Here is a 24,695-nt window from a genome sequence, read left to right on the forward strand (position 1 = left end):
GATATACACAGTCTGTTATTGTCATTATCCTCATTTTTTGTCCACATTTTTTATTAATAAAATAAAAAAAATCAATTAAATCAACTTAATTCACTCAAATTCAACCTCAATCAAGATCAAGTATTAAAAAACAAGTAATTTGAAAGTAAGAATAAGTTAAGATTATCTTTTTCCTTTTTGAAAAATTGTTGGTTTTATTACAAATTGTTGATGGAAAAAAAATCTCCGATAAGTGATCTATGATTGAGAGGCTAAGAGGCTATTGGCTGTGTGGGTGTCAAAATTGATGGGGGAGAAAAAAGGTGAAGACCAGATAACTCAATCAGGAAAGGTTAAGAAAGGAGGATTTTATCGACTTTCTAGTTTTGGGATTTGGGACTTTGTGAGAAAGATAAGAACAAGAAAACTAAAAAAGAAAACATAAAGGCTAGACTCTTAAAGAATTGAGGTTGAATTGTGTAGGCACTAGGCACTAAATTAAAGGCTGAAGAAGGAGGGTTTGTGGGGGTGAGGGTGGGGCAGGTGAGTGGGTGAAAGCTTAAAAAAAATAAAATCTTTTCAAAAAAAATATGACATAGGAAATTTAGAGGGGTGAAAGTAAGTGGGTTCGATAAATTGGTGGGCATTAATTGAGGGTTGGCAAAAAAGTATGTTTTGGGGTGGGGGGTTTGAATGGTTGAAATGAAATAAAAATTTTATGAACTTTATCATACTAGAATTATTTTTCAATATATAGATATTACTATATGTTTTTAATAATAACTTAATTAGCATGATTTATTTGTAAAAGGTCTTAATGACTTAATAAAATTATTGAAAAATATTAAATTAATATCTATTTATACATTATAATATAATTAAAACAAATTATATATTTTCATTAGACTACAAAATATTTTCTATTTATTGACGTTTGGTTATACTGATAGTTAAATTTTGTTAGTAAAATAGACTTTTACTGATAGATTTTTAATACCGTTAGAATATACCATATTTTCCAACATTTTATTTAATCATCAGTATAAAATAAACTTTTTATGATAGTATATGACTATTTGTCAGTATAAATATGTTACATATTGACGATTATTAACGTAACCGTTAGTATAGACTCAAAACAAATAAAAAATTCGCTTACAAAAAATTTGAAAGGGATTATTGAAGGTATTTTTTTGTTAAAAACGCTTTCAATTATCCATTCAAAAAATTTTAAAGATGGATTATTGAAGGCATTTTCGGCTAAAAACACCTTTAATAAATCATACAAAAAATTTTTTGTATGGATTCTTTCTTGATGGTTAAATTTCATCAGTAAAAGAGATTTTCATTGATGAATTTTTAATATCGTCAAAATATATCATACTTATACCAATACTTTATTTAACCATTAGTATAAATAAAACTTTTTTTGATCGTATATGAGTATCTGTCAATATAAATATGTTATATATTTATGATTATAAATGTAACCGTCAATATATGATAAAAAAAACTATTGGCTTACAAAAAATTGAATGAGATTATTGAAAACATTTTTGGCCAAAAACTCTTTCAATAATTCATACAAAAAATTTTTAGGGGATTATTGAAGGTATTTTTATCCAAAAATGCCTTCAATAATCCCCTCAACAAAAATTGGAAATGATTATTTAAGGTATTTTTGGTTTAAAATACCTTCAATAATCCCTCATAAAAATTTATTGATGGGATTATTAAAGGCATTTTTGGCCAAAAACGCTTTCAACAATCCTTTGAAAAAATATGAAAGGGATTTATTGAAGACATTTTTGATCAAAAATGCCTTCAATAATCCATCATAAGAATTTATTGAGGGGATTATTGAAGGTATGTTCAGCCAAAAGCGCATTTAATAATTTGTACAAAAAATTTTATTGAGGGGATTATAAAAGGTATTTTTAGCTAAAATTACCGTAAAAATTTCACAAATTATTCAAAGCATTTTTGTCAAAAATGTCTTCAATTACTCTATTTAATATTTTGTAATGGATTATTCAAGGTATTTTTTGGCTAAAAATACCTTCAGTAATCCCACCAAAACAATTGAAGGGGATTATTTAAGGTATTTTTTGCCATAAATGCCTTCAATTAATATTTCAATTTTAATATAGTTTCATAAAATTTTAAAATCATTTTAGATCAATAGTCAAATTATAAATAATCTACATATATAGTAGTATTTATATTCACATAAATATTTTTCTAGGTTTATATAAATATATTCATATAAATATCCATATAAATATTTAATTTTTTCTAAGGGATTAATCAATGTATTTTTTTAACAAAAACACCTTGAATAATTTTTTTTAAAAATAGAAGGTGATTATTGAAGGCGTTTATGAAAGTCAGTTGTAAGTTTATGCACATAAAATATTTGGTTTATATATGTGATATTACGAATTGTATTTTACAATTTACATTATAAATATTATTGTATTTCAATAAATTGACCATAAATCCGAATTTAAAACTAATAACATTGCCATATAAATATAATTTTTTTCAAATAATCGTACTTAATATATGTGCATTCATATAAGCTGTCAATTGATATAAAAAAAATATATACCAATAATATTAGACCAATACCCCAATCTAGAAACTTAAATTATCCATTTCACATGACATGTTAAAAATATTATAACAAATGAAATGAATATATTTACACTCAACCAACAATCTCCAACCTCAAGGTTTAACAAATGATAATACATACTCACACCACTCTTTATAGACTTTATCAAGTTCATCTATCATGAAGCTTCTTTTACTCTCTCACTAAAAAAATTCAGAAGTAAATATTAATAAACGATAACATAATTTAGCTTTTTTTAAAAAGATATAACGGTTATATAAAATTAATACTAACCTTGAATGCTGTGGTTATAAAATCATAAAAACTATCTCCCTTATAAAACAAATGACATAATATTCACATTTAGTATATCATAGTTGATAAAGTACCTGAAAAATAACTTTAATGGGTTTAAGAAATATTTATCTAAATAAACTTAGCATAAAAGAATAAATTTCATATTTACCAATAATAACACCCAATTTTATCTTTGCTTTCTTATCAACTGTAGACATTACCCTAAATTAAAAAGAAAAAATTACTTAATACAAAAATAAAAGTAACTATGAAGAAATTGAAGATAATATAATAACATGTAATACCTTTTTATAAAATTTTGAATATCAGAGTTAGGCATCACTGTTGGTTGAGCGAAATTAAATAAGTATGGTGTAAAAGAATTGGTATCAATCACAATAAGCTACTAATGATGATTGCAAAATAATAAGAATGATATATTCAAATTAAGCATCATCTTATATTCAGGTAAGGTTAGAATAATTATTTGTTTGAATATAACTTATGCAACATTATACGGGAGCAAACAATAATCAACCTATTTGTTCATGCATTAAGTCATATGACAAGAATAAAAAATGACTATGCCATTTTGCTTACTAATAATATTCAGGTCAATGAATCTGAATCTATGGGTCATTTGTCTCACATTGATCTCTCTATATAAGAAGTTGCATGATAACAATAAAAAATACTAGTTAGTAATACATCATAATGTAGATTAATACATGCTGACTTTGTATATTTAAATTTATAAGCTAACATCATATAAGCAATAATATCAGCAGCTGATATTTCATACAGGTTACAAAATTCTTTAACCTCATCCCCACCAATGTAAGAAACTGATGGTTGATCAAATAATCCATCATCTGACTCAATAGTAATGCAATTTCTTCCAGATAAATGATCAAGTAAATAATTAGATAACTCATCAATGGTAGCCTGAGTAAGGTCATACTCTGAGTCCTAACATCTTGCTACAATATATAATGAAATATAAGTATTAAAATCAAATAAAAATATATAACAAACAAATAAATATTAAGTGAATAAATAAAATTATACTTTATGGCTGGTACTGGAAGTTAGGTTTCTTACCTGATTGTAACAGAAGCTTGTCCTAATTGAAAGATGTTATTCGATTGGCCTACAGGCATGCTAGGTTGTATTGTTGCCAACATCGCTTCCAAAGTTGAGAGTTGTTGCTGTTGCTTATTCAGGCATTGCTCTTGGTCATCAAGTCTTTGCTATCGTTACTCAATGATTGCTTCATATTGTGCATTTATCATTTTAAGGGTTTTGAGTTGATTACTGAAGAACTTTAACGACAACATAAATTTACCAACCCCACAAAATCGACCATGTCTTTCTTTCGATCCTAAAGCTAAAGACAAGGGATCTTCACATATTAGGTTGCCAATTCACCCGGTTTAAATTTAGTAACATAATCATCTTGAAAGATAATAACAAGATGGGTCATAACAATAAATCTTTATAAGTATAGAGTCATGCATACAAGCACAAAGCCAATCATACGGGATATAATGAGCAATTATACATACAATCTTTTTAATCATTTTTTTAGTTGCTTCATCTGCAAATGATCCATACTTCCATAAATGTCCTTGTTTCACATATTCTATCTAAAAACTTTGGTACCAGAGTTAGCTGATTCTTAATAAATTACGATAATATAAGAATTAGAATCTATTAAACGAATGTTCATAAATATTCATTTATGAGTATAAAATAAGTGTATGAATATTACAAGCTCATACTTGACATTTGCATAACCCTTTTCTCGATATCCGATAGTAATATACTTGTTTGGCCCAAATATTTTTTTGTTGTTCTTTGATTTTCTAGAAAAGAAAAAAATTATGTAAATCACATATTAATATATCAAATATATTACGTAAAATCTTATGAACAATTTTTTGTAATAGGCATGCATACTGAAAAATCTTTTGATAGCCTATCTCGAGCAAAAATTATCCAATCTTGATAACTTATAACATCTGAATATGATGAAGTTGGAACAACCAACACATCACCATGATTAGTGAATGGTAAAATATATTGAGTTATCAATCTACTTTTAAAGTCTCTGAATACTTTTTTAGCTAATTACAACACAAGCTTTTTACACTCAATTGGGATGTCGAACCATTCCTAAAAAATTTAACATAATTAGTATGAACACATTGAATTTCAATTAAATGATCACTTAACAAATTTTATGAAGTAATTGAATAAATATACCACAATCGACTCTCACATATGATTTTTTAGATCACCAAAAACTCATCGCCAATTATGGTACGTAATAGAAATGCTACAATGGATGATCGTTCCAATATGACTAGCCAACTTGGTAGCTCCATCAGACATAGGCTACCCACTTTAATTGAATTCAACATGAATTTTCATGTCAGTCACATTAATTTATTTATCTCGTCCCCTTGCTTTTTTTTTTTTTTTCACTATAGGTGTATCTTCTTCATGTTCAATAACAAGATAAGTATGTCTTTTGAATTCCATAATACCTATGATTTTGATCATAATTATACGAAATACACTAAACTATTTCTCTAAATTTTACATAATGCGTAATAAAATATAACCAATATCATATTATAGTTACTACACCAATATACATAAAACATCTTCAAACCAATGATATTTTACGAGTACAAGCCATACTGTGATTTTCACCTTAAATAAGAGTTTCATACAAAACAAATGATGAGGAAAAAATACACATAATTTCCATAATACCATTTAGTAAACTAAAATATTTAAACCAAACTACACAGAAACACCATACACGTAATGAAAAATGATTAGACGACTAAGGTGATGGTGGAATGAATAAAAAAATAAATATGTATATAGTAAGGAACGGTAAAAAAAAACCAATATCGAAGATTATTAATAATACAAATAACAAATAAAAAAAAGACCTACCGATAAAAAAAGAGGTGCGTGGCATTGAGTTGATGAAGATCAGTAGTGACGAGAGAGATGAAAAAACCAAAAGGCAAACTAAATGGGTTTAAGGGTTTTTGTTTGGTTACAATGCAACTTTTAATCATTCTCTATAATAGTAGTTTGGGATTCTAAAGTTCAAGATAGAGGAATGAATTTAAAAAATGATCAATAAAGGTGTTTTACCAAAAAAATGCCTTTAATTGTTTTAATGTAATATTCAAGGCATTTTCTAGGTAAAATGCCTTAAGTAATCCAAAAAAAAAAAAGTGAATCATTGAAGGCATTTTTGATAGAAAACACCTTCAATAATCATTTCTAAAAAATTTGAGAGGATTATTGAAGGTATTTTTTACTAGAAATGCCTTCAATAACCCCATTCAATATTTTGTTACGGATTATTCAAGGCATATTCTAGGCAAAAATTCATTCAATAATATCCTGATAAAAATTGAAAAAGATTATTCAAAGTTTTTTTGGCCATAAACACCTTGAATAATCCCCTCTAAATGAATAATTCATGGGTTATTTAGGGCTTTTTTGGCGATAAATGCCTTGAATAATCCATAAATTATTTAAAGCATTTTTAGCCACAAACACCTTCAATAATCCGATTCAATGTTTTGTAAGCGATTATTAAAGGTATTTTATAGCTAAAAGTGCCTTCAATAATCTCACCATAAAAATTGAAGGGGATTATTAAAGGCATTTTCTGAGAAAAAATGTCGTAAATATTCGTAAAAAAAATGCTAGAATTATTGAAGGCATTTTTAGGCATTTTTTTTTTTTACAGAAAATGCCTTCAATAGTCCTCAATAAATGAATAATTTGTGGGTTATATAAAACATTTTTTGCCAAAAATACCTTGAATAATCCATGAATTATTCAAGACATTTTTAGCCAGAAACACCTTCAATATCCCCATTTAATATTTTGTAAGAGATAATTCAAGGTATTTTCTAGCTAACAACGCTTTCAATAATCCTATCATAAAAATTGAAAGGGATTATTAAAGGTATTTTTTGGGCAAAAATGACTTCAATATTCATAAAAAAAAATGCTTAGATTATTTAAAGCGCTTTTGACAAAAAATGCCTTCAAAAACCTTCATGAATGAATAGTTCGTGGGTTATTAAAGGCATTTTTACCCAAAAATGCCTTGAATAATCTATGACTTATTCAATGCATTTTTAGCTAGAAATGCCTTCAATAACCCTATTCAATATTTTGTAAAAGATTATTCAAAGCATTTTTTTAACTAAAAACACCTTCAATAATTCTATCATAAAAATTGAAAGGGATTATTGAAGGCAGAGAAAGTGCCTTGAATATTTGCAAAAAAAAAAAATACTAGGATTATTGAAGGTGTTTTTGATAGAAAATGCCTTTAATAATCCTCAATGAATGAATAATTCATGGGTTATTAAAGGCGTTTTTGGCTTAAGAAATTATTCAAGGCATTTTTAGCCAGAAACACTTTCAATAATCTCATTCAATTTTTTATAAGGGATTATTCAAGGCATTCTAGTTAAAATCAGCTTCAATAATCTCATTTAAAAGAATAGATGGGATTGTTAAAGGTATTTTTGGCTAAAAATACCTTTAATAATCTACTTATAAAAAATCTAAGAGAATTATTCAAGGTATTTTTGGACAAAAATGCCTTCAATAACCCTATTTAATTTTTATAAAAGGATTATTCAAGGCATTTTTCGAGCTAAAACACCTTGATTAATCCTTGCCTAAAAAATGGAGGGAATTATTGAAGGCATTTTTGGTAGAAAATACCTCGAATAATCCCTTATAAAAAATTAAAGGGAATAATCCCCTATCTAGAGATTATTGTCATAACGTCTAGATCCGAGGATCTATCGCTAGACATTGACTTAAGGGAGTCGCCACCAATCTTTTTTATCTAGGTGTGATTGGCCACCTAAAGAATCTATCCTTTCAGAGAACACTTAAATTTAAGGGTCTTTAAAAGAATAGGTTCAGGTCTACTAACCAGAACAGGGTTTGAGAGTTCAGTTACGTGTGAGGAAAGTTATAGCACCCTCACAACGCCCATCAAAAGATAATACCAGCTTAAATTTGTGTTATCCAATGAGCCTTAAAATTTTACAAATTAATTAATTATTGGAAATTATTCTCAATTGACTCTAATACTTTTAGCAGAAAATTAAGAAAATTCCCTCACTTCAAGAGTATGCAAGAAAAACTACTGTTTCACTTGCAGAGGCTCCATCGTCGGATTATTTAAAGAAAAAAAATAAAAATAAAAAAATAAGAATTAAAAGGAAGAAAAGAATGATTGTTCTTGTGCAGGAAAAATTGATACTTTCAACTTTTCCTCAAAAATTTATTTTTTTAAAACTTTAATTTCGAGGAAAATTGATACTTTCAACTTTTCCTCAAAAATATTTTTTGGAAACTTTGAATTTCAAGGAAAATTGATACTTTCAATTTTTTCTCAAAAAAAACCTTTTTTTGAAAATTTATTTTTTTTAGAAAAATTGAAATATATACAGAATAACGAATGCCAATTGCTAAGTAACAATCACCAAATTTACACTCAATTAAACCATAGTTTAGTCAGTTGAGTTCCCACTACAAAGTTTGCTTTAGCAAGGATGTAATTTAACATAGCTAATTTATAACAAAACGGTACCTTGAGTCCACGAAGCTTTCAACATCCCATAGAAAAGAACCAAAAGTCACAGCCTCCAAAACAAATCTCTTCAAACCAACAAAGCTAATTTTAATAAGCTCATGCTTGAAAGAATCAACAGCGCCCCGTGGAGTTATAGCAATCTCAGGTCTTCCAAATAGGGCCTCTGTGTGCTTCTTAATAATGCTAATAGCTTCTTTTGATCTAATTATAGCATGTCTCTGAAATGTCTTCCCATCAAAAGACATCACATAAGTTCGTAACCGAGAGGGGTTTATCCCATGACCAAAACCTTCAAGATTGATGCCACCAGACCAAGATGAGACTTCAGGATCTGATGAAATAGCTTGATAGGAGTCCCCTAGAGTAGCAGGTCTCATGTCCTCCCCCACAGCTTGTTCAATACTACTTCCTTCACTATCTAAAGAATTTGGAAGGATTTTCATGGACTTCTCCAGCTGAAATCACTAGTCAACCTGCTCTAGGAAGTATCCATACATCACTGATATAGCATAGACTTGCCCACCCCTGAGTTTACTTATCTGTACTATAGATGTTGAACTCGATTTCCCAGAATGAGAGCTAAGTGGTTTTGGATCATTTTATAGGCCTCAGGTGAGTGAAGCTACTCAAGCTTATCTTCTTGGCTTGGCCACGTATCCACTTGACCTGAATGATCCTCAGTAATTCTCCTATACAATACTAAATCCATTCTAGAAACAAACAGCTCTTCCCTTTTCTACTTAGCATCGCGATCAATTTGAAGCTGTTCAAGTTGCTGCAGGCATAAGATATGGATGGCTTATCAAGATTTGAGATAAAAACTACCCAATTGGAGGCTCTATCTGAAGTGGTGCAACTAGAGCAGTGGGTTCAGTTGAGTCTGGTGATGATGATACCTTAACAACTATGCTTCTCCTACTCCCTAAAGCCATTCTTTTATTCCGTGATTTTGAGTAAGAGACTAAAGAATAACGCTTAATCGGGAAAGGAAGGTATGGTTCGATAGCGAAATGTAGAAAATGAAGGCCATTGGTAGCCCAAAAAATCAATCTGGTAACAGAGGTTGAAGCCCGATATATAGACATAGAAGATCCAATCAAAGTGGCTCTGCCTATGGGTGTTTCCATCTTCATCCTTTGAAGACTTGAGACTTGAGAACTATTACTATGAGACCCACGGACGAGGAAGGGGCAATTTTGCCTTTGTTTATATTCTTTATTTCTTCTTGTTATGCAACTGATACGGCCTTGGCCTGCTGAGAGCTGTGGGCGTTGCGCCACTGTCGAGTGCTAGCTATTGACTGCTTAGGTTCTATTATCGAATCTGGAATTGTGGTTAGGTGAAAAGTACTTTTGGATACTGTTGGAAATGGTTATGAATGGAGATAGTAGCTCTGGCAGCAATGGTGGGAGTTTGGCTTGAGCAGAAATGGCGGTGTAATATGAGGTCTGGTTTTCAATGTAATAATGGCATCCCACGTGACTAAGGCTAGCGATGGCCATGATGGAGAAAGGTGACGTTGGGTTAAGTTGCTGCTAGAGTCCAGGGAAATAGGTGAATATCAGAGTCTTTTTATGACTCTTTTTTTTTTTTTTGTTCTCTCTCTTTTTCCTTCTCCTATTCGAATTCCTCTCCCTCTCCTAATCAGATTCTTCTTCTATCTTTTTCTCCCCCCCAAACTGTGAATCCCCCTGATTTATAAAGCCATGCTGTTTTTTATAGAGTTTCAATTCAATTCCACTTAGTCATTAAATGCTAAATATTAGCATCTAATTATCCTTTCTAATCATCATCAAACTTAATCTCAGTCTTTTTTTAAAACAAATAATCAGATAATGAAGATACAAAAAAAATAAACCATAAGTAAACCATAAGATAAAAATTAAAAAAAATGATAAATAAAAATTTGAAATAAAAAAAAATTACAATCAAACTTAGATCGGTTTTAATTGACAAAGGACCCCGAACAAAATGAGGTGTCTACAGCTGCTCCTCTTTGCACATTTTTTGTGAAACAGAAATTGTGCAAGGACATAGACACCCATTCAAGACTCAACTGGATTTTTTTTTGCCCATTTTTTCATTTTTTTAAAATCTTGATCAAAGCTTCTCTAAGTAAAAGCTCAATGACTTTGAGAAACATAAACAAAGCTCCTTTAAACAGAGGTAATTTTTTTGTTTTCTTACTTTTTTTAATTTTTTTTTTGTTTTCTTTGTTTTTTTTGTTTTTTTTTTTCAAAGCTCCTCTAAACAGAGGCACCACGACTTTGAGAAAGTAAATTGCTCCTCTAAACAGAGGCACCACGACTTTGAAAAGTAAATTGCTCCTCTAAAAAGAGGCACCATGACTTTGGAAAGTAAATTGCTCCTCTAAACAGAGGCACCATGACTTTTGGAAAGTAAATTGTTCCTTGACAATCATGTCCAAAGGGGTTGAAAGTTATATTTGAAGGAATTTCAGGAGATTATGCCCAAAGGTCTTATAAATCAACCCTGATACCAAAAGACATCCTATTTCAAGGATTAAGAACTTACCTGACAAGCTTTTTTTTTTCTCAATTTTGAAAATGTCTTCACATCTATCTTCTCTATGTGGGTTCTTGAAACACCCCTGCTTCTTGAATTTATACACTATACTTTCCTGAAAGTAATGTATGCTATGCAATGCATATGAATTTCAATGCATGCTATACAAATGTTGGCCAATTAATTCCTATTCAATGTATGGTACTCAAGTTTCTCAAGCTTTTTTTTTTTTGGGCGTCAAGCCTTTTGATTCTTCAAAGATTCAATTACATTGCTCTTCTAAGATCGAACCAATGTAGCTCTCAATTGTCTTTTCCACTCACATTCTTCCTGTAAGAAATCTCTTCCCAAATTCAATGTCCTAATCGTTTAATTCATCAAATTATGTGCATGTACTATTCAAGCGACAATGCCACCATGATGCATGTAATGCAGATGTCTATGTAACAAAATTCTAAATAATTGTGGAATATGGTCCTTAAGACCCTACCATCTCACATTCTCCCTTGTTCAATTTCTCAATACCTTGGAATAAGCTTCATTAATCGATCATCACTTGACCATCATTCAATGAACTTCTCAGCACTAACAAATTTCAAAACAAGTTTCATCCACCATCACTGGGTCATTACTCATAGGTGTCTCACCATTAACCATTCCAAAACAAACTCTGTCCACTGATTATTCTCATCATTCAATCATAACTTGCAAGCCATATCGACCGATTCATTCTTGTACTCATCACTTGGTTATACCACTTTTCAATATTTGCCCCATCATATTCTCCATTTGGTCACATCATATATCATTCCAAATAATCTCTTTTAGGTTTCTACCATTTCTTCATTTTGTTACCACCATCATCTTAGATTTCTTTTCAAATGAATGCAAGACTCTTTTAAGCACATATTCATTCATTCATTATCATTTCAATTCTTGACAAATACAATGCAATCAAGCATTTTCTCAATTCATTCTAGGGGTGAAACAATAGAGAACACAAGGTGAATTATGGTAAAGATAATCAATGAAGATCTATTTTGGTACAAAGTAAATGGGAAAGGAAATAAATTGGATACATGTCATTGGGATGGATGGTATGTTTAAATGATGAATATTCAAACAATTCTCAACATTAATCTAGGATTCTTTTTCAAAAACTCATTTCATTTACTGTTGAAGTCATCTTGAGCTTGGTGAACTTTGCCCCAGTCTTTGAGAGATCTTTAGATGTCTTTGATCTTCCATTCATGTGAGCCATTTGACCTGGATCTTTTTTTTTCTACCAAAATCACCCTTTCAGGTTTTCAATTTGAATATCTTTTTTTCATTTTTTTCCTTCTTTTTTTCTTTTTTTTTTCATCATCTTTTTTTCTTTTTGCTCATTTTTCATCCATTGTTGATGTCTTTCATACATCCAACTTTAGAGCAATGTAGCATGATTCCATTATTTCATCATGAGCATACCTTCGCTCAACATATGATCATTCAAATCAAGCATTCACACTTGATCCAAATGAGCTTTTCAAGGTTGTAATGTAGGTCAAGGTGAGGGATCATAAAAGAAATAGATATAATAGGCTCAAAACATATATTAAAAAGGTTCAAGACCGAAGGATCATTTGATGCAGCTTGGCATTTTGCCCCTACATCATTTCACTACTTTTTTCTTTCTTCACACAAAGGATTCTCATTACTTTGCCCCAAGTCATGTGTGGCATTTATTTTTTTCTTTTTCTTTTCTTTTTTTTCCATTTTTGAGACCTTTTGTGAATTTTTTTCAAAAATTGCCCCCCAGTGTAGAGGGTGATCCTTGGTTAGGGTTCTTAAAAAAAAAATCATAATAGGCTCAAAGGGATAACAATAAATGATTTTTCGAATAGTAAAAGAAAGATGACCATTTTTCATCTCAATTATGAATGCCTTTCTTGAACATCATCTATCGAACAAAGCTCATGAACCTGTATAAAAGATCGCACATCTTCAAGACATATCTATTTCACTTCTAGTAACTGCTTATTTTTTTGCTCAAATGATCTCCTCATATTAATATGGATGAGTTCTCAAAATTAAATCCTAAAATTATTATTATCATTGTCTAAATATTCATCATCTGAAATTTGAAAATGAGAATATAAAGTTATGAAAGGTAACAGGGCATGGAATAATGGTCGAGTGAAAGAGAAAATGTAATGAAATACATTAACTTGCCCTTATTAAAATGATAACAAGTGAAATCATATTGCAGAAAAGAAATCCTAACATTACTTTAAAAGAACTCTTAGAATGATAAGTAGCATTCAACCAGTTTTAACATCCTCTTTAGAATCATGCCCCTAGGCAATCAGGTGAAAGATTTTTATGTCGCCCTATTGATTCATTGCGACTCTTCATGTTCTTGATCCTCAAATAAAATGATTGGGCTTTTTCTACCGAGTTCTAAAGATATAAGCTTGACCATTTGAGTGGCTGCTTCCATTATCATGCTTCTTGTTGTAGTGCTTCTGGTAAAGGCAATCTTGTCAACATTGAGATGAGATGCCAAAAAAATCATAACTTTCGAGCCTGATCCAGTTAGAATGTTCAAGACACCTGGAGGAAAACCAACCATCCTACACACGTCAGCCAGCTTCAAACAGGTGATGATACCAACTCAAAAAGTTTCAGTATTACAGCATAATCTGCAGCCAAAGCAAGAGCTACTTTTTAGACGATCATCAACAGTGGATAATTCCATAGAGTAATCAATCTAACGACCCCAAGTGGTTTCTTAAGCACATAACTCTTAAATGTCCTAATAGGAAGAGAGATAACAACCTTTTGCTCTACATCTAAATCTTTTGCAAGGTACGTATAGTACTCAAAACATCGAATAACATCATCAATGTCCCAAGTTGCTTCATCAAGTAGTTTCCCATAATCAATTGCTCAAGCTTTGCTAATTCAGATTTTCTCTTTGTTATCTTAGAAACGATGGCCCGTAAATACTTGGCACGAACAGTGCCAGAAGCTGAAGCTCATTCCATCCTTGATTAACCATTACACCTCATGCTTTAGAGTAGTGTAATTTTAAGTGCAATGGCCAACAATTCTATAATGATGTCATAATGAGTTGTAGGATCATACCACTTAGGATGAGATAGTTTAAGTGGGTCCACATGGCTTGAAGGCAATCAGGTGGCTATTATAGAGCTCTCAGTATAACTCCATATAAGTCATGAGGATTGGATCAAATACAAGTTTTTCTCAAATAGTCCATTGCTCTCATGAACCACTTTTCAGGTTAATAGGTTGAATTTAGGGTCTTGCAGGAGTTTGACTATTACGGCTGTATATGAGAGCTTGAGGGATAAAAATGGGCTGGTATATGGATGAATTAGATGGTTGTGAGGGCTAGTTGGTATGGATAAGATGAAGCATTGTTCACAGTAGGATAGTATGGAGAGTAATCTGAGGGTAGATAAGGTTGATATCCCCTGAATTATCTGTCAAAACCTACAGCTTGAGCTTTAGTCTCTTTTTTCTTGGGTGTCTTCTTGGTTTCTTCTCTTTTCAGCTTGCCATTCTCAATGATTTCGCCTGAGATTACCATGTCAGCAAAATTCTTTATGGTATTCCCTATCATCTCTCATATAAAAGGATTTCAAAGTACTGACAAATAATATGATGGTCTCTTTTTCAGTCAAAGGAGGTTGCACTTGAGAAGTAATATCCCTCCACCATTGGGCATATTTTTTGAATGATTCAGTTACTTTCTTATTCATATTCTGTAAAGAAAGATGATCAAGGGCCAAGTCTATTATATGCTGGTATCGACTAATGAAAGTATAAGCCATATCACTCCAAGAACCAATATGATTCCTGTCCAACTGGACATACCACCTAGTAGTAGAGCCAGTGAGACTATCTTAGAATGCATGCATCAAGAGCTTTTCATTATTGGCATGGGCAGTCATTTTTTGATAATACATAGTAATGTGAATTTTTGGACACTTTATACCATCGTATTTCTTGAACTTTAGCACCTTGAATTTTGGAAGAATAACCACATCAGGAACTAAACAGGGCCTAGCAGCATCAACTGAGCTATAAAAACTAACTCCTTCCACTACTCGCAGCGTTTTCTCTAACATGTTCATTTTCTGTTCAGCTTTTGAGGCTTCTAAAGTCCCCTTTTCCTTAGGCCTCAACTTTTATTCTAGATCATCCAAATTAGAGACTGACATTGGTTCTACTACCTTTTCAGTACAGACAAAAATTATCTTTGATTTGAAGCTAATGGCATTCTGGGATATGTGTACCCTACATGATAGGTGAACCGTTGTGGTGGTAGACCTTGTACATATTAGGCTTGATGTGGCTCGAAACCAGAAGGGCACAATGGGTCATCCTCCTCCTATTGGCTAGCATTCTCCTCTATTGCCTTCCCCTTGGTTAGCTTGTTCAAAGCCTCTAATATCTTATTCAACTCTTCTCTAACTTCTCTTGAGCTTTTTCTAATCTCTCGAAATGATTGAAATTTTCTTGTTTCATTTGCCTGGCTCGAGCTCTTGTGTTGTATTGGTGAGTGGAGTTGCTTAGTGGGGCTATCCTTGAACCTCTAGCAGCATGATTATGATTAAAAATATTATGCTATGCTTATGTATGATGCTTTGATGCACGAATGAAATGTACATTTTCCTGAATGAAATCTAATATGAAATGGATGCAAATGATTGTGTTAAAACATGATCATGAAAGTAATGCAGATGCATACAATCAGATAAATAATATAGTTAGTTTCATGGATGAAATAAAAGTGATGCTGATGCATAATGTTACATATGATAATGAAAATGATGTACAAAGTTAGACAATCAAAATGATTAGATAAACACCCTTTTTGTGTCTTAATTTCAGGGTATATCTATCATTGGGTAGAAAGGGCTCTATCCTAGGTTTAGGCACTCTTAAGGTTCACTATATGTGGTTTAAGGTCAAAGTCTAAAGGTTCCTAAATTGCTCCTTACATCCTTATCCATCACAGACTAGTAAGGCACCCTAATCCTCACCCATTACAGGCTACAAGCGAAAAAGGTTCAATTTGAGTGGGAGTATTTCGCTAGCCACTGCGAAGGTATTAGACCTCACGAAAGCAATAGGTACTTTACTCCCTCCTAGAGGGACAGAGCTCGTGTGTAGAGCTCATGTTATGCACATGTATATGAATGACATAATTAACAAGGTAAATAAACATGAATGAATAATGACACATATATACAAAAAGGTTCAATTTTATTAGGCTTTTGGATAACACAGATTATTTGTTGGCCTAACTCTCAAATTCCCCAGTGGAGTCGCCAAGCTGTCATAACGTCTAGATCCGGGGATCTATCGCTAGACATTGACTTAAGGGAATCGCCATCAATCTTTTTTATCTAGTTGTGATTGGCCATCTAAAGAATCTGTCCTTTCAGGGAACACCTAAATATAAGGGTCCTTAAAAGAATATGTTCAGGTATACTAACCAGAATAGGGTTCAGGAGTTCGGTTACGTGTGAGGAAGGTTATAGCACCCTCACAACGCCCATCAAAAGATGGTACCAGCTTAAATTTGTGTTATCCAATGAGCCTTAAAATTTTATCAATTAATTAATTATTAGAATTTATTTTCAATTGACTCTAATACTTTTAGCAAAAAATTGAGAAAATTCCCTCACCTCAAGAGTATGCAAGAAAAACTATTGTTTCACTTGCAGAGGCTCCATCGTCAGATTATTTAAAGAAAAAAAATAAAAATAAAAAGCAAGAAAAAAATGATTGTTCTTGTGCAGGAAAAATTGATACTTTCAACTTTTCCCTAAAAATATTTTTTTGAAACTTTGATTTCGAGGAAAATTGATACTTTCAACTTTTCCTCAAAAATTTATTTCTAAGGAAAATTGATACTTTCAACTTTTGCCCAAAAATATTTTTTGAAAACTTTTAAATTTGAGGAAAATTGATACTTTCAACTTTTCCTCAAAAATCCTTTTTTTAAAAATTTATTTTTAAGAAAAATTGATACTTTCAATTTTTTCTCAAAAATATTTGTTTGAAAATTTTTAGTTTCGAGGAAAATTGATACTTTTAACTTTTTCTAAAAAAAAACCTTTTTTTTGAAAATTTATTTTTTTTAGGAAAATTGAAATATATACAGAATAACCAATGCCAATTGCTAAGTAACAATCACCAAATTTACACTCAATTAAACCATAGTTTAGTCAGTTAAGTTCCCACTACAAAGTTTGCTTTGGTAGGGATGTAATTTAACATAGCTAATTTATAACAAAATGGTACCTTGAGTCCACGAAGCTTTCAACATCCCATAGAAAAGAACCAAAAGTCACAGCCTCCAAAACAAGTCTCTTCAAACCAACAAAGCTATGTTTTATAAGCTCATGCTTGGAAGAATCAACAGCGCCCCGTGGAGTTATAACAATCTCAGGTCTTCCAAATAGGGCCTCTGTGTGCTTCTTAATAATGCTAACAGCTTCTTTTGATCTAATTGTAGCATGTCTTTGAAATGTCTCCCCATTAAAAGACATAACATAAGTTTGTAACCGAGAGGGGTTTATCTCATGACCAAAACCTTCAGGATTGATGCCACCAGACCAAGATAAGACTTCAGGGTCTGATGAAACAGCTTGATAAGAGTCCCCTATAGTAGCAGGTCTCATGTCCTTCCTCACAGCTTGTTCAATACTACTTTCTTCACCGTTTAAAGAATTTGGAAGGATTTTCATGGACTTCTCAAGCTGAAATCACTAGTCAACCCGCTCCAAGAAGTATCCATAGATCATTGATACAGCATAGACTTGCCCACCCCTGAGTTTACTTATCTGTACTACAGATGTTGAATCACCCACTCGATTTCTCAAAATGAGAGCTAAGTGGTTTTGGATCATTTCATAGGCCTCAGGTGAGTGAAGTTGTTCAAGCTCATCTTCTTGGCTTGGCCACGTATCCACTTGACCTGAAAGATCCTCAGCAATTCTTTTACACAATACTAAATCCATTCTAGAAATAGACAGCTCTTCCCTTTTCTGCTCAGCATCGTGATCAGTTTGAAGCTGTTCAAGCTGCTGCTCAACTGCTGCAGGCACAAGATATGGATGGCTTATCAAGATTTGAGACAAAAATTGCCCAATTGAAGACTTCATCTGAAGCGGTGTAACTGGAGCAGTGGGTTCAGCTGAGTCTGGTGATGATGATACCTTAACAACTATGCTTTTCCTACTCCCCAAAGCCATTCTCCTATTCCGTGATTTTGAGTAAGAGACTGAAGAATAACGCTTAATCGGGAAATGGAGGTGTGGTTCGACAGTGAAACATAGAAAATAAAGGCCATTGGCAGCCCAAAAAGCCGATCTGGTAACAGAGGTTGAAGCCCGCGGACATAGAAGATCCAATCAAAGTGGCTCTACCTGTGGGTGTTTCCATCTTCAACCTTTGAAGACTTGAGACTTGGGAACTATTACTATGAGACCCACGGGTGAGGAGGGGGTAATTTTACCTTTGTTTATATTCTTTGTTTCTTCTTGTTGCGTAACTAATACGACCTTGGCCTGCTGAGAATTGTGGACGTTACGTCGCTGCCGAGTGCTAGCTATTGACTGCTTGGGTTCTATTGTCGAATCTGGAATTGTGGTTAGGTGAAAAGTAGTTTTGGATACTGCTGGAAATGGTTATGAATGGAGATAGTGGCTCTGGCAGCAATGGTGGGAGTTTGGCTTGAGCAGAAATGGCGGTGTAATATGAAGTATGGTTTTCAATTTAGCAATGGCATCCCACGGGACTAAGGCTAGTGATGGCCATGATGGAAAAGGGTGACGTTGGGTTAAGTTGCTGCTAGAGTCCAGGGGAATAGGTGAATATCAGAGTCTTTTTATGACTCTTTCTTTTTTTTTTTTGTTCTCTCTCTTTTTCCTTCTCCTATTCAGATTCCTCTCCCTCTCTTAATCAAATTCTTCTTCTATCTTTTTCTTCCCTCCAAACTATGAATCCCCCTGATTTATAAAACCATGCTATTTTTTATAGAGTTTCAGTTCAATTCCACTTAGTCATCAAATGCTAAAGATTAGCATCTAATTATCTTTTCTGATCATCATCAAACTTAATCTCAATCTTTTTTTTTTAAAAAAAATAATCAGATAATGAAGATAGAAAAAGAAAATAAACCATAAGTAGACCACAAGATAAAAATTAAAAAAAAATGATAAATAAAAATCTGAAATAAAAAAAAATTACAATCGAACTTAGACCTGTTTTAATTGACAAAGGACCCTGGACAAAATAGGGTGTCTACAATTATTCAAGGCATTTTCTGGCTAAAAACACCTTCAATAATCCACCGTCCTTACCTTATGCTTCCATGTCTTAGGAATGAAAACCTTTTGAAAAAATCTAAATTTATTAAAATAAAAGTAGAGATTATTCAAGACATTTTCTGGCCAAAAACACCTTCAATAATCCACCATCCTTACCTTATGCTCCCACGTCTTGGGAATGAAAACCTTTTAAAAAAATCTAAATTTATTAAAATAAAAGTAGTGAAAATTTTGTTCCCAACTTCCTTACCTTACCTGAAGCTTATCTCGTCCCACTTTCCCTTGCCTTTGATCTTTTTAACTTTGTAGCTAAAATTCTTGTTTAAATTTTCAAGCTTTAAAACTTTGTTTTCCTTGCAAAAATTCCTCATTTCTACATAGCTTTTACAAGCTGCCCAAATTTTGTCATTTTGCAATTATGAGTTACTTTCCTACTATCCTCTGCCTCTCTCTTGCTTATTCAATCGAAACTAATCTTGGTTGTTCTTCTCCAAAAAAATACATAAGTTTAATTATAAAGGTAATCTAAAATATTATTCTGAAAGAAAATGTTACATTATGCTTACATAGTCAAATTTTATTTTGTGCTTAAATGAAATGCTATTATTTTAATTTAAGTTTTTAAATTAAATATAATTTTATTATTAGGCCAAATCATCTTACATTCTATGAAAAAATTTGATGTCCTTGAGTTAGATGTGTCAACACATTTAGAGTTTGTAGGAGAGATACATTTGATCACATAATATATCATGGTTTTCTTAAAGAATATGTTCGATGGGTATTTCACGAGGAGGTTTTGGATGCATGTTTACCTACTAAAACAACTAATGACAAAGAAATAGTGCAAAGTCTTGACATTCATGATTTATTACGTTATATGATTGCTGAAAGAGATATATATGTTGGCGTGAGTAACATAAAAGCTAGAGATACTAGTGGAGAGCAACACCATGGTGATAAAATTGATAGTGATAGGTTTTATAGTTTACTTAAAGATGTAGAGGAGAAACTATATCTAAATTGCAAAAACTTCACAAAGTTTTCCTTTGTAATCTATTTGTTCTACATTAAGTGTTTTAATGGTTGGACAAATAAATCTTTCAATACATTGTTAGAGGTTTTGAAACTTGCTCTGCCAAAGTGTAATACATTACCAGGGTCTTATCAAGAATTGAAAAAGATAATTTTTACCTTAAGTTTGGGATATGAAAAAATCTATTCTTGTCCCAATGATTGCATATTGTTTTGGAAGGATAAGGCAAATGAAGAAATATGTTCAAAATGTAGCATTTTTAGGTGAAAATAGAGGTTGAATGATGTAGAAAGTGATCCTGAAGATATAGTGTCAGAAATAAAGAAAAAAACTGCTAAGATTTTACGTTAGTTTCCTTTAATTCTAAGACTACAAAGGTTATTCATGTCTTCAAAATTGCTCCTTTAATGACTTGGCATGAATATAAACATACTAAGGATAGACGTGTAAGATATCCTACAGATTCTCTAGCTTGGAAAGAATTAGATTATAATCCTAAGTTTTCTTTTGACCCTCATAATATTCACTTGGGATTGGCTTCTGATGACTTTAACCTTTTTAAAATTATGAGTGTGACACATAGCACTTAGCCTGTTATATTGATACCTTATAACTTACCTCTATGTATGTGCATGAAATACCCAAACTTTATTCTTTCCCTACTTATTTCTAGTCCAAAAGGTTCTAAAAACAAGATAAATATATACCTACAACCTTTGGTAGAAGAATTGTAGGAACTTTGGGAAGTTGGTGTTCAGACTTTTGATGCCTCAAAAAGTCAAAATTTTCAACTACGTGCAGCATTAATTTAGACCATTAACGACTTTCTCACATATGCCAATTTGTCTAAGTGGAGTACTTGGAGAGAGTATGGATGTCTTTGCTGTGGATTTGATACTTTATCTAAGTAGTTATAGCATGGTATAAAATATTGTTACATGCGCCATCATAGGTCATTGCAACCTAATCATAGGTTGCGAAATGATAAAAACTCATTTAATGAAACTCAAGAATTTAGAAATGCTCTTTCACTACCATCAAAAAGTGAAGTGTTGAAATAGTTGAAACAATGAAATGGTAATGAAGATGGGCCATGGAAGAAGAAAAGTATTTTTTTCACATTACCTTATTAGGAACATTTTCTATTACGTCACAATCTTGATGTGATGCATATAAAAAAAAATATTTGTGATAACATTTTTGGTACATTGATTGGGCAAGAAGAAAAGTCAAAGGATAACTAGAAAGCATGACTTAACCTCGTAAAAATGGGTATAAGGAGTGTTCTTCATCCAAAGACTTATCTTGGCATTAGCACCTAATAGTTACCTCAAGCTTCATATCAAATGAGCTTAATTGAAAAAAAATTCTTTTTTAAAGATTATCCAGGAAATGAAAACTCCAGATGAACACTATTTAGATATTTCACGTTGTGTGAAACTTAACCAACGGAAGCTAATAGGGCTCAAAAGTTATGATTGTCATCTCTTAATACAAGAGTTCTTTCCTATAGCAATATGAGGGTCTTTACCTAATAAGGTATGCTTGGTTCTTATTGATTTATGTACCTTTTTTAACGAACTTTATTATAAAGTTCTTGAAGAACATAAGCTTGAATTACTTGAGTCTCGGGGCTACATCAATTTTATGTGAAAGGGAGAAGATTTTTTCTTCATCTTTTTTCACAATAATGGTACATTTAGTTATCCATTTGGCAAATAAAGCAAAAATTACTCGTCCAGTCATTTATCGGTGGCTGTATCCTATTGAGAGATATATCTTAAAGTGTTATAGATTTTTTTACTTAAAATTCAACTAGGATGTTTGCTAATGATCTTTTTTATTAAACTTCGATTTATATAGGTTTCTTTTTACTCTTAAATCATAAGTGCATAGTAGAGCTTGTCCTAAAAGTTCAATTGTAGAAGGGTACTTAGCAAATGAATGCATAACTTTTTGTTCAAGATACTTTAATAGGATGGAAACTATTTTAATCAACCCATCCAAAATGAAGACAAGAATCCCTTTGTAGAGGAAGAAATATCCATTCTTTCTACTGTAAGAAGACCATTGGGAACATTAAAACGTAAAGCTTTTAATGTTAACAAGCGTAGAAGGTCTCACGAATTATACTTGACGCTGTAACTTTGGTTTAAGCATATCGATATGTGCTATTTAATTTTGTTGAAATTGCTCCTTTTATAAAGTAAGATCACTTATCTACATGCATATTATACTTGATAATTTTCTTTTGTAGTATATTGTATAGTCTTCTAAGAATTTTTTTCATATAGAAAACATAAGCAATTTCTTAAGAGGCATAATCAATCTCAATGGTATGCCATATAAGATACAAAAGTTACAAAGTGAAACTTTTCATAATTATTTTCATGATCATGTAAGTCACACATCATGGTTTGGAATAGATAATTAAAGTTTTTATAGTTAGATTATTATTTTAACCAAATATGAAATTGGATAGGTTGCCAATTTGGATTAACAAGGAGATGCAAATATCATAGATCAACTTAAATGGCTTGCTCATGGTCCACTGATATTGTTAGGAAATATACTAGTTACATCGTTAATAATTTTAGATTTTAACCAAGGCACACGAGAGATACTTGAAAACTTAAAACAGTGGGGTTATTGTAATAACCAAGATGATGAGTTATGCAAGTATAAAAGATACACAACCTATTGAGAGGGAAGTTAACTATTATCGGATTTTAAAAGACATCATTCAATTAAATTATATTGGTAGAATAAAAGTTGTGTTATTTAAATGTGATAGGATTGATATAAATAGATGTTGTAAGAAGAATAAATTTGGTTTCACTCTTGTGAAATTTTCACATCTAGCTCATAGTGGAGCTAATTTGGTTCATGATCCTTTTATCTTGGCCTCACAAGATAAGAAAGTTTTTTATGTGAAGGATGAAAGACATAATGATTGAGTTTTTGTCAAGCATGCAAAACTTAAAGATATATTTGATATGGGTGATGAATCATCTTTATATAAAGAGAAAGAAAATGGAGAAATCTATGTTGAATTTAACGACACATATGGTACTTCCAATTAGGTTAGAAGTGAAGTTGATGATGAAGGAATGTAGGTCACACCAGAGATGAAAAATGAGCATGTAGAAGAAGATCCCATAGATGAATATAATGGGGAGGACAATTCTATGTAATAGTTTAAATTGTTGTTATGATTTTGCAATGTAAGACATAATTCACTAATATTTTGTTTTTGTGTTACTAGCTTGAATTAGTTAAATTTGTGTGATCATGTAATATATTAAATTGTACTTTGTGCTTTATATGGTTTGCCATTATCAAGTTCTTTGTTATATTATACGTAGTATATTTTGTTTATTATTAAACTTGAAATAGCAAAGAGTGAATGATTGAATATCACTAGGGCAAATCATGCCTTTAGCTCTTAATTGCAAACACAATCTGAAGAATAATATGTGCCTATAAATCCAAAAGCTTCATAGCATGAGCTTCTACAAGAATTTTTAGAACCAATTTCTTAATCTACAAATAATGAAGATCAAGATGTACAAATTGAACATAATTCAGGTATAAAAACACTACATTATTTTAGTACAATTCTATGAATTATACACGTAATACAAATTAAATAACCCAAGATATCATCTCTCAAGTGTTGTAATAGTAGCCTAATGCAGAGTACTAAAATCGAATACTTTACACATATCCAAATCTAACAAAAATTAAAAAAGATTGGAATTAAAATGCTGAAATTAAAGGCAACTTAATATGAAATTTTAAATAGTATCAAAGTGCATGTGAGAAGGTAAAAAGTACGGAAAACTAAATTGCATAAAAAGTAAAATGCAAGGAAATCAAAGAGCTATGAAAATTAAAGTGCAAGGAAAATTTAAAGTGCTAGAAAAATAAACAAGAAAGTAAATTTCATGAATTTAAAGTTGCATAAAATTAAAGAACAAGAAAATTAAAGTTGCATAAATTTAAAAAACCAAAAAGTAAAGTGATGGAAATTAAATTGCTAGGAATTTAAATAACGTTGAAAGTAAAGAGCATGAAATTAAAATGAGCATGATCCAAAATATAAAACAGAAATTTAAAGACAGCATGACACAACTTTAAAATAAATGTAAACATATAGAAAATGATAGATTCAAGTAAGATGGTGCCCTCTAGGTGATTTGTTAACCCAATAGCAGCCATCTACTATCC

The 24,695-nt window shown here is 31.5% G+C and overlaps 4 pseudogenes; all 4 read right to left on the reverse strand.

Annotated features, from left to right (window-relative positions):
* Positions 1-8,485: 8,485 nt before the first annotated feature.
* On the reverse strand, positions 8,486-8,815 carry LOC149513481 (UV-B-induced protein At3g17800, chloroplastic pseudogene; annotated as a pseudogene).
* A 4,643-nt stretch (positions 8,816-13,458) lies between these two features.
* Positions 13,459-15,220, reverse strand: LOC149513482 (aminoaldehyde dehydrogenase 2, peroxisomal pseudogene; annotated as a pseudogene).
* Positions 15,221-17,275: 2,055 nt separating this feature from the next.
* On the reverse strand, positions 17,276-17,860 carry LOC149513483 (UV-B-induced protein At3g17800, chloroplastic pseudogene; annotated as a pseudogene).
* A 6-nt stretch (positions 17,861-17,866) lies between these two features.
* On the reverse strand, positions 17,867-18,352 carry LOC149513484 (UV-B-induced protein At3g17800, chloroplastic pseudogene; annotated as a pseudogene).
* Between the last annotated feature and the right edge of the window lie 6,343 nt (positions 18,353-24,695).

This window comes from Durio zibethinus, chromosome 19, assembly GCF_047325235.1.
Source record: "Durio zibethinus cultivar Kanyao isolate XHJ-2024 chromosome 19, ASM4732523v1, whole genome shotgun sequence".
Lineage (NCBI taxonomy): Eukaryota > Viridiplantae > Streptophyta > Magnoliopsida > Malvales > Malvaceae > Durio > Durio zibethinus.